The sequence below is a fragment of the Trichomycterus rosablanca genome, chromosome 19 (genome assembly GCF_030014385.1).
Source record: "Trichomycterus rosablanca isolate fTriRos1 chromosome 19, fTriRos1.hap1, whole genome shotgun sequence".
Lineage (NCBI taxonomy): Eukaryota > Metazoa > Chordata > Actinopteri > Siluriformes > Trichomycteridae > Trichomycterus > Trichomycterus rosablanca.
In genome coordinates this window covers 29,077,302-29,086,898 of record NC_086006.1, presented here as the reverse complement: position 1 = coordinate 29,086,898, position 9,597 = coordinate 29,077,302, and the positions used below count along the sequence as shown (strand labels likewise).

At 40.6% G+C, this 9,597-nt stretch overlaps 1 protein-coding gene across 2 annotated transcripts in view; it reads right to left on the bottom strand.

Annotated features, from left to right (window-relative positions):
* hdac7a (histone deacetylase 7a) overlaps window positions 1–8,671 on the bottom strand; it is a 61,149-nt gene extending 52,478 nt beyond the window's left edge. The window contains exons 1-2 of one of the 2 annotated variants that reach the window (XM_063015812.1): window positions 8,613–8,671; window positions 7,313–7,404 (exon numbers count right to left, since the gene is read on the bottom strand). The gene's annotated coding sequence lies outside the window, so the exon portion shown is untranslated. Of the gene's footprint in view, window positions 1–7,312; window positions 7,467–8,612 lie in introns of those variants that run through there. The other variant, XM_063015811.1, reaches the window with a different exon arrangement.
* Window positions 8,672–9,597: the final 926 nt, after the last annotated feature.

The following is a 9,597-nucleotide window of genomic DNA, read 5'->3' as shown; positions in this document are numbered from 1 at the left end:
CATCACGATACTGCTACTGATCATCACGATACTGATACTGATCATCATGATACTGATCATTACGATACTGATCATCACTAAAACCACCAGAGTAACAGAACGTCCTAAAACCACCAGAGTAACAGAACGTCCTAAAACCACCAGAGTAACAGAACGTCCTAAAACCATCAAACAGAACGTCCTAAAACCATCAAAGTAACAGAACGTCCTAAAACCACCAGAGTAACAGAACATCCTAAAACCACCAGAGTAACAGAACGTCCTAAAACCACCAGAGTAACAGAACGTCCTAAAACCACCAGAGTAACAGAACGTCCTAAAACCACCAGAGTAACAGAACGTCCTAAAACCACCAGAGTAACAGAACGTTCTACATCACCAGAGTAACAGAACGTCCTAAAACCACCAGAGTAACAGAACGTCCTAAAACCACCAGAGTAACAGAACATCCTAAAACCATCAGAGTAACAGAACGTCCTAAAACCACCAGAGTAACAGAACATCCTAAAATCACCAGTAACAGAACATCCTAAGATCACCAGTAACAGAACGTTCTACATCACCAGAGTAACAGAACGTTCTACATCACCAGAGTAACAGAACGTCCTAAAACCATCAGAGTAACAGAACATCCTAAAATCACCAGAGTAACAGAACGTTCTACATCACCAGAGTAACAGAACATCCTAAGATCACCAGAGTAACAGAACGTTCTACATCACCAGAGTAACAGAACGTCCTAAAACCATCAGAGTAACAGATTATCCTAAAATCACCAGAGTAACAGAACGTTCTACATCACCAGAGTAACAGAACGTCCTAAAACCATCAGAGTAACAGAACATCCTAAAATCACCAGAGTAACAGAACGTTCTACATCACCAGAGTAACAGAACATCCTAAGATCACCAGAGTAACAGAACGTTCTACATCACCAGAGTAACAGAACGTTCTACATCACCAGAGTAACAGAACGTCCTAAAACCATCAGAGTAACAGATTATCCTAAAATCACCAGAGTAACAGAACGTTCTACATCACCAGAGTAACAGAACGTCCTAAAACCATCAGAGTAACAGAACATCCTAAAATCACCAGAGTAACAGAACGTTCTACATCACCAGAGTAACAGAACATCCTAAGATCACCAGAGTAACAGAACGTTCTACATCACCAGAGTAACAGAACGTTCTACATCACCAGAGTAACAGAACGTCCTAAAACCATCAGAGTAACAGAACATCCTAAAATCACCAGAGTAACAGAACGTTCTACATCACCAGAGTAACAGAACATCCTAAGATCACCAGAGTAACAGAACGTTCTACATCACCAGAGTAACAGAACGTCCTAAAACCACCAGAGTAACAGAACGTCCTAAAACCATCAGAGTAACAGAACGTTCTACATCACCAGAGTAACAGAACGTCCTAAAACCATCAGAGTAACAGAACATCCTAAAATCACCAGAGTAACAGAACGTTCTACATCACCAGAGTAACAGAACGTCCTAAAACCACCAGAGTAACAGAACATCCTAAAACCACCAGAGTAACAGAACGTTGTACATCACCAGAGTAACAGAACGTTGTACATCACCACAGTAACAGACCTTTGTACATCACCACAGTAACCAACCCGGCAGATGATTAATTATAAATAAGGTTTAAAACTTCAGTCGTTCAGTTCTCGTTAAATCCGATTGTTATTAAACAGATTTATTTTTGAGTGTTTGTACATTTTTGAGCTGCTTTATATCAGTGAACAGCAGCTTAAATTAAAATATTTAAATAAAGAAACGAGACTAAATGGCCAAAAGTATGTGGACACCCGCCAGTTCTCATCATAATGAAACATGAGTGTCCGGTGTTTTTGGTGTCGGTGATTAACGCGCCGGGTGTTTCTAGTAAGAATTTCCACCACCATGTTGAACGTGTCTGTGGGGGGGGGGCGGGGCGAGGGGGGAAATGATGGAAACACAAGCTAAAAATAATCTTCATCTCTGTTTTTCTCACAGCCTCGTCTCTCCGTCTCTCGCTTCTCATCTCTCGTCTCTCACCCACACTGTTTTCCTTTCCTCAGAAGCGCCGCGTCCCTGGACGTTTCGGTTCTGAAGTGCGTCAGTCCTGCATCGGTTCGAATCCCGAGCTGCACCGCGCTGATGGAAACTGAACGCTGGAGCAGATCAGAGTGGAAACTGTGGCTTCACTGGGACGGAGGAACCGAGTCTGAAACTGAAACTCATTCTAACGTCTCAGCTTTTTCCTTCACACCATTATTTATCAGAACTTCATTCATCAGGAGGTAAAAGCTAAAGGGTCAGAAGTATGTGGACGCCTTTCAGTTAGCTCATTTCACTCCCGGATCTTTACTCATCTATAAGGAGTTTCTACTGAGTCTAAGAGAATTTGTGCCATTTTGGTTAATAGAGTGTTTGTGAGGTCAGACACCAGGGTTTGGAGAAGACAGCCTAACTCACAGTCGGCGTTCCGGTTCATCCTAAAGGTGTTACTTGCTACTGCAGTCAAAGCTCTGAGCAGTGAGCTGAAACCAGCAGGTAGAAAAAAAAATGGAAACTAAAAAAAAACTGATACAAACTACACATCTGTATGAGCTACACATCTGTATGAGCTACACATCTGTATACACTCACACACTCATACACACACACACACTCACACACACACACACACACACACACTCACACTTGAGCAGATAATGAATGAATCTGATTTCAGTTCCTGTCAGTCTCAGCAGGTTTATTTCTACAGTGATTGTTCTGCAGGGGGCGTCACTCTCTCCATCACATCTAATACATCATATCACGGAACTGCCCCCCACATACACCCCTCATTCACTACATCACATCTAATACATCATATCACAGATATATAATAATAATAATCAGTAATAAAAATAAATAAAATAACAAATAATATTAAAAAATAATTACAAAATGATGATAAACAGTAAAAATAATAACTAATAATAAATAAATTAATAAATGATAAAATAATATACATAAAAAATTATAGCAATTATAAAAATTATATCAATATAAAAATAATAATTAATAATAATATAAATCAAATAATAAATAATGTAAAAATAAAGTAATGATAACAATAATAAAAATAATAAATACTATTAGGAAATAATAAAACATAATAACATTAATAAATATTTAAAAAATAAGAAATAATAAAATAATATACATAAGTATAGAAATAATATAAATAATAAACAGCTATAAAAATAATAACTAATAATAAAAATAAAGGAGGTTTTAGTTTAGTTCAGGTGTGACAGCAGAATGAAGTGAACCGTAAGTCTCTGTTGATCAGAACGATTGATGATTAGCTGATTTTGTTAGATTAATGTAATAATAATTTAATCATCAGTATTATTGATTAGATTTGATTACTAGATTTGATCTCTTGATGAATCTGGTTGTAGTTTATTCTCCGTTACCGTGGGAACTAAACCAAACACACATCCATCTCTGTCTAACAGGAAGTCTTGCCAAGGGCAGGGTTTGACCTTCCACCCCTTCTGACCCCCCAACCTTCCTGTGGCGTAAGTATTAGGGGTCAGAGAGACTCGGCCTGTAGATCTGATCTCATATCAGATTTCCTTCAGCACATGATCAGATCTGAGACTCGAACTCAGCATAGACTAGTGGGACAACAAACACCCCTAACGGCATCCAAATAAAGAGGGAACGGTAATCGTTATTAACATCGAGATCCACAGAACGGCTGACACGCCCAGAATTATTCATCACATTTATTATTATTATTATTATTATTATTATTATTATTATTATTATTATTATTATTATTATAATTGTTGTTATTATTGTTGTTGTTATTATTATTATTATTATTATTATAATTGTTATTCTTATTATTATTGTTGTTTTGTTATTATTATTATTATTATTATTATTGTTATTGTTGTTATTATTATTATTGTTATTATTATTATTATTGTTATTATTATTATTATAATTTTTATTGTTATTGTTATTGTATTGTTATTATTATTATTATTGTTATTATTATTATTATTGTTATTATTATTGTTGTTGTTATTATTATTGTTGTTGTTATTATTGCTGTTGTTGTTATTATTGTTATTATTATTATTATTATTGTTATTATTATTGTTGTTATTGTTATTGTTATTATTGTTATTATTGTTATTATTATTATTATTATTATTATTATTATTATTATTATTATTATTATTATTATTATTATTATGGTTATATTACAGTTGTTATAATAATTATGTTATTGTTGATGATGGTTCAGCATCTCCAGAATCACTGGGTGAATTCAGTAACACACCCCGGACAGGAAGGCCAGTCATGTCTGTATGTAGACGCCCGACCGGCTGACAGCACTGCTGGGGATTTGAACCCTGGATCCAGCAGTAGTGGGTTAGTGTGATTTATCACTGTGTTACCCTCGACTTTAGTGATTTAGTAAATATGTACGAGTTCCTGATTAGATCCGTGCAGCACATTCCAGAATATTTGGGACGTGGTAAATAAATAAATGAATGAATAAAGACGTTTGGGGCGTTTGTGGAACAACCAAAATCAGCGGTTTGTTCAGGTGATTATTCGATTTAAAACAGCATCAAGAGTTTCAGTCGTTTACGAGCAACAATGTTCAACAGTTTAATTAAAAGGCTTTTTGTCTCTTTAATCTCTTGTGGACTCGTATCGTATCGGCTCTGATTCACCAGCTGATCTGAGATCTGGTTTCCTCTGATAAAATAAATAAACGTGTTTATGTTTAAAATGATCAAAGTTTGGATTTATATGTATTTATTATCTCACACTGGAGATCTGATCCCTGAGCAGCCGTTAGAGCTGGAGGGTGTTCTAGATGGTGTTTAGGGTAGTGTTCCGGGTGTTTGGGGTAGTGTTCTGGAGGGTGGAGCTTTGAAGGGTGGTGTTCTGAGTGTTTGGGGTAGTGTTCCGGGTGTTTGGGGTAGTGTTCTGGAGGGTAGTGTTCTAGAGGGTGTTCAGGAGGGTAGTGTTCCGGGTGTTTGGGGTAGTGTTCTGCAGGGTAGTGTTCTAGAGGGTGTTCAGGAGGGTGGTGTTCTAAGTGTTTGGGGTAGTGTTCCGGGTGTTTGGGGTAGTGTTCTGAAGGGTGGTGTTTTGGGTTGTGTTTGGGCTAGTGTTCCGGGTGTTTGGGGTAGTGTTCTGGAGGGTAGTGTTCTGGAGGGTGTTCAGGAGGGTGGTGTTCTGAGTGTTTGGGGTAGTGTTCCGGGTGTTTGGGGTAGTGTTCTGGAGGGTGGTGTTTTGGGTGGTTTTTCAGTGTGGTGTTCTGGAGGGTGTTTCGGGCGGTGTTTGGGGTGGTTGAAGGTTATTAGATCATGACTAACACATGTGCGGTTGGAGGTGAGAGGAAGTCGTTTGGAGCTGCAGATGAGCGAGTGAGTGGACGATGTTTTTCTTTGTGAGAAGAACAAACACTGAGGAGGATCAGGAGAAACCAGAAGAGCTCCTAGAGGAACCTCAGAAGGACGGAGAGCGAGCGTCAGCTCCATCCATCATCACCAAACTCTTACGTACACCCTTACCCCTGCAGACGCTCCTCTGATGGACTTTTACTCAAATAAAATAAACAGAAATCATGAAACGAGCTGCAGACGATTTAATTTCTTTATCGGCTTCAATAAAACTGAAGATTTAAAAATAATAATTATTATTATTATTATTTCTGGATCGGCGCTGCAGAAGGTGGTTTTGTACTCCAACAACATTCATTCATTCATTCAGTCAGTGTCTGTTTTTAGCACTGCTTCATCCTATTTATGGTTGCACTGGGTACGATTCACTGGGTGAAAGGTTCCACACTGCTGTGGAAGGAAACCGGAGCCTCAGGAGGAAACCCACACATTGAGAACATGCAAAACTCCACACAGAAAGTGATGCAGGTTGTACTGTTTTGAATGAAACACCTAAACATGACAGTTTATAAATCACTGCTGTGTTTACATGTAGATCCTGAAACAGAACCGGTTTGTTTCCTCCTGACCCGTGTGAAGAACCTCGGAGGATCCTGTAGAACCCAAATTCCTCGTCACTCGGCCTCCATGTTTCCTTTCTGTCTGCTCTGGACCCTCATGACTTACTGCTTCTGGTCCTAATATACACCCCCCACCACCACCACCACTACCACAACCTGTACCCTCCACCAGCACCAACACCAGTACCAACACCAGTACCAACACCAACACCAGCACCAGTACCAATACCAGTACCAGCCTCCTCCAAAATCAACACAGGTCAAGAAACACACACATAGTAAATACGAGCTGCACACTATACACACACTATGCAAAAACAATACACACACACACACACACACACAGTTCAGCCTCTCCCTGTAATGTGTACTTTTCCTTCCCCTGTACAGGCGAGTGAGAGCGTGGGAGAGAATTCCCTCACCCTCACAACAACAGCAGGAAACTGGTAATACGAACCACAGACTGGGAGGAGTGGGGCGGGGGGTGGGGGGGTTAAGAGAGAGTTTAAAGGAGGTTCTTGTACAACATTCACTCGTCCCACAAATGAGGGAAGAAACGACGAGTCCAGATTTCTTCATCTGTAAAATCCCCAAATCAGCTCGAAAGTTCTCTCACTCGCCTCTCTCTAATCAACACGACCTGCAGCTTCACCAAGTCTGATCATCTGATCATCTGTCTGATCTCCAGAGTTCTACATCTGTGTGAAGTTTTACATTCAGAAAAACAGTTCATGCTGACTGCTGGAATTTTGCTTTCCACCCTGTTTACAGAACCTGGAGCTCCAGAGAGAGAGAGAGAGACAGAGAGAGAGAGACAGAGAGAGAGAGAGAGAGAGAGAGAGAGAGAGAGCAGCAGCAGCTTCATCTCCTCCTGAACATTTAAACTCTCAGAATAAAATTAAACTAAATAAATTGTGAGAATCACTGATTTCAGTTACATGCACAATACAAGAACTCTTCATGGTCTCAAAATTCCTAAGATGTATCTAAGTTCATCTACCTGATTCACATCACAGAAATCATACAAGTTCTACGATCTTCATGTCACGCTGCTGATCATAACACACACATTCTCCATCTGTTCATCTCTATAACGTTCTTTAAGTTCTCGTTCTATCTGTTAATGTCTAACACAACAATCTTCCTCTATGAGTAATTTAAACTGTAAACTTTACAAGTTCTACAGCTTCAGGTTTTTAAAGTTCTTCATCTGTCTGACTGAGTGTTTAAAAGCCAAAGCTGAAGATCAGAAGACATTTACTCACCAGCTCAGAGAAGTTTGAAGCTCCAGAGTGAAGAAACGTTCAGAACTGTTCATGATCACACGTCACTGAGATCCAGGAGCTGAAGATCCTCCCTGAACGGAGGAGAACCAGAGGAACTGAACTTTCAGTCTCGGCGCTTCTGTAATCAAGAGTCTTTCCGATCTTCAGACCGAGTGCAGGAGGAAACCAACACAGTGTGTGTGTGTGTGTGTGTGTGTGTGTGTGTGTGTGTTTTAGGGTGGGCCTAAGGGGGGAGCCGTCTGTGACACACAATGGCAGGAAACGGTGCATCAGGGGGGTAAAACAGCAACACCGATACGGAGCGAGTGATGATTTCACCCACAGAAACAAAATCAACTGGAAACAAAACAAAATTAAATAAAATCATTAAACACAAATAAAAGGTTCCTGCTGCAGTGGGATGAATCAGGATGCTGAAGGTTGATACCTGCTGAGATGTTTAATGATTTAAAGTTTTGATCTTTTAGAGTAAAAATTCAGGCTGTAATTTTCCAAACTCTTCATCTAACAACAAAAACTGGAACCAGGAGAGTTCAACATTCACTCACTCATCCACCCTAACAACCACAATACAGGAAAACACCATACTACCACATCACTGTACCACCGTACCACTGTACCATCCTACCACTGTACCACCGTACCACTGTACCATCCTACCACTGCACCATCCTACCACTGCACCATCGTACCGTCGTATCACTGTAATATCGTACCACTGTACCCTCGACTCACTGTACCATCATACCACTGTACCCTCGACTCACTGTACCATCGTACCACATACCCTCGACTCACTGTACCATCGTACCACTGTACCCTCGACTCACTGTACCATCGTACCACTGTACCCTCGACTCACTGTACCATCATACCACTGTACCATCATACCACTGTACCATCGTACCACTGTACCATCATACCACTGTACCATCGTACCACTATACCATCATACCACTGTACCCTCGACTCACTGTACCATCATACCACTGTACCCTCGACTCACTGTACCATCGTACCACGTACCCTCGAATCACTGTACCATCGTACCACTGTACCCTCGACTCACTGTACCATCGTACCACTGTACCCTTGACTCACTGTACCATCATACCACTGTACCATCATACCACTGTACCATCATACCACTGTACCATCATACCACTGTACCATCGTACCACTATACCATCATACCACTGTACCCTTGACTCACTGTACCATCATACCACTGTACCATCGTACCACTGTACCTTCGTACCACAGTAAATGAAACACTGACCTCAGGGATGAGCTTTGAGGAGGTTTGAGGAGGTTAGTGAGAATGAACTCCAGCTTCCTGCACAAATCCTTGACCTCAACCCCAACTGAACACCTTTAGGATGAACTGGAACATCAACTGCAAGCCCAGTCCTTCTCGTCCACAAAGCTCTTTTGTCTGAATGAGTACAAATTCTCACAGACACACACTACATCAGTCCGTGTTAATGTTTTATTCAGGCGTCCACATACTTTTGGCCGTGTGCTGTATTTAAGCCCAGCAGCATTTACATTTACATTTTCAGCATTTAGCAGACGCTTTTATCCAAAGCGACTTACACAATGAGCGGAACACAATGAGCAATTGAGGGTTAAGGGCCTTGCTCAGGGACCCAACAGTGGCAACTTGGTGGTGGCAGGGCTCAGCAGCTCTGTGTAATGAAATTCCTCTGCTGATTGTTGATTGGAGCTGATTGTGGACGCGTCGTGTTTCATTTCTCTGCTGTAATTTAATTTCCTGACGGGGGATTTTCATTGGGGCCACGAGGGCCAAAACGTCGAGACAGGAGCGCTAACGGCACCGCTAACGCTAAACTAATCTCCCATAAACACACACGTCTATTGTGTGATGAAGCTCTGCTGATCCTGATCCTGATCCTGCCTGAACAACAACTCACACATCATCAGTCAGTGGTGGAATACATCACGGCCTTGTCCCAATCCTGCTTTTCTCTTTACACACTTATAGCTGGTGTCACTATTAGAAGGAACAGAGATGAAGAATAAAAACAACCCCCGTCCCAAACTTTACTGGAGTCGATCAGTTTAACAGTTCTGGTTAAGTAAGAATCACTACTGTGTGTGTGTGTGTGTGTGTGTGTGTGTGTGTGTGTTTACGTGTTGTGGATTGTTTAAACGTGTTTAGGATGAAACTATCAGATCCATCAAGTTTTACACAGATCTGACCAGTTGCCAACATATTTTAGTCGTATCCAATTCCCTGATGG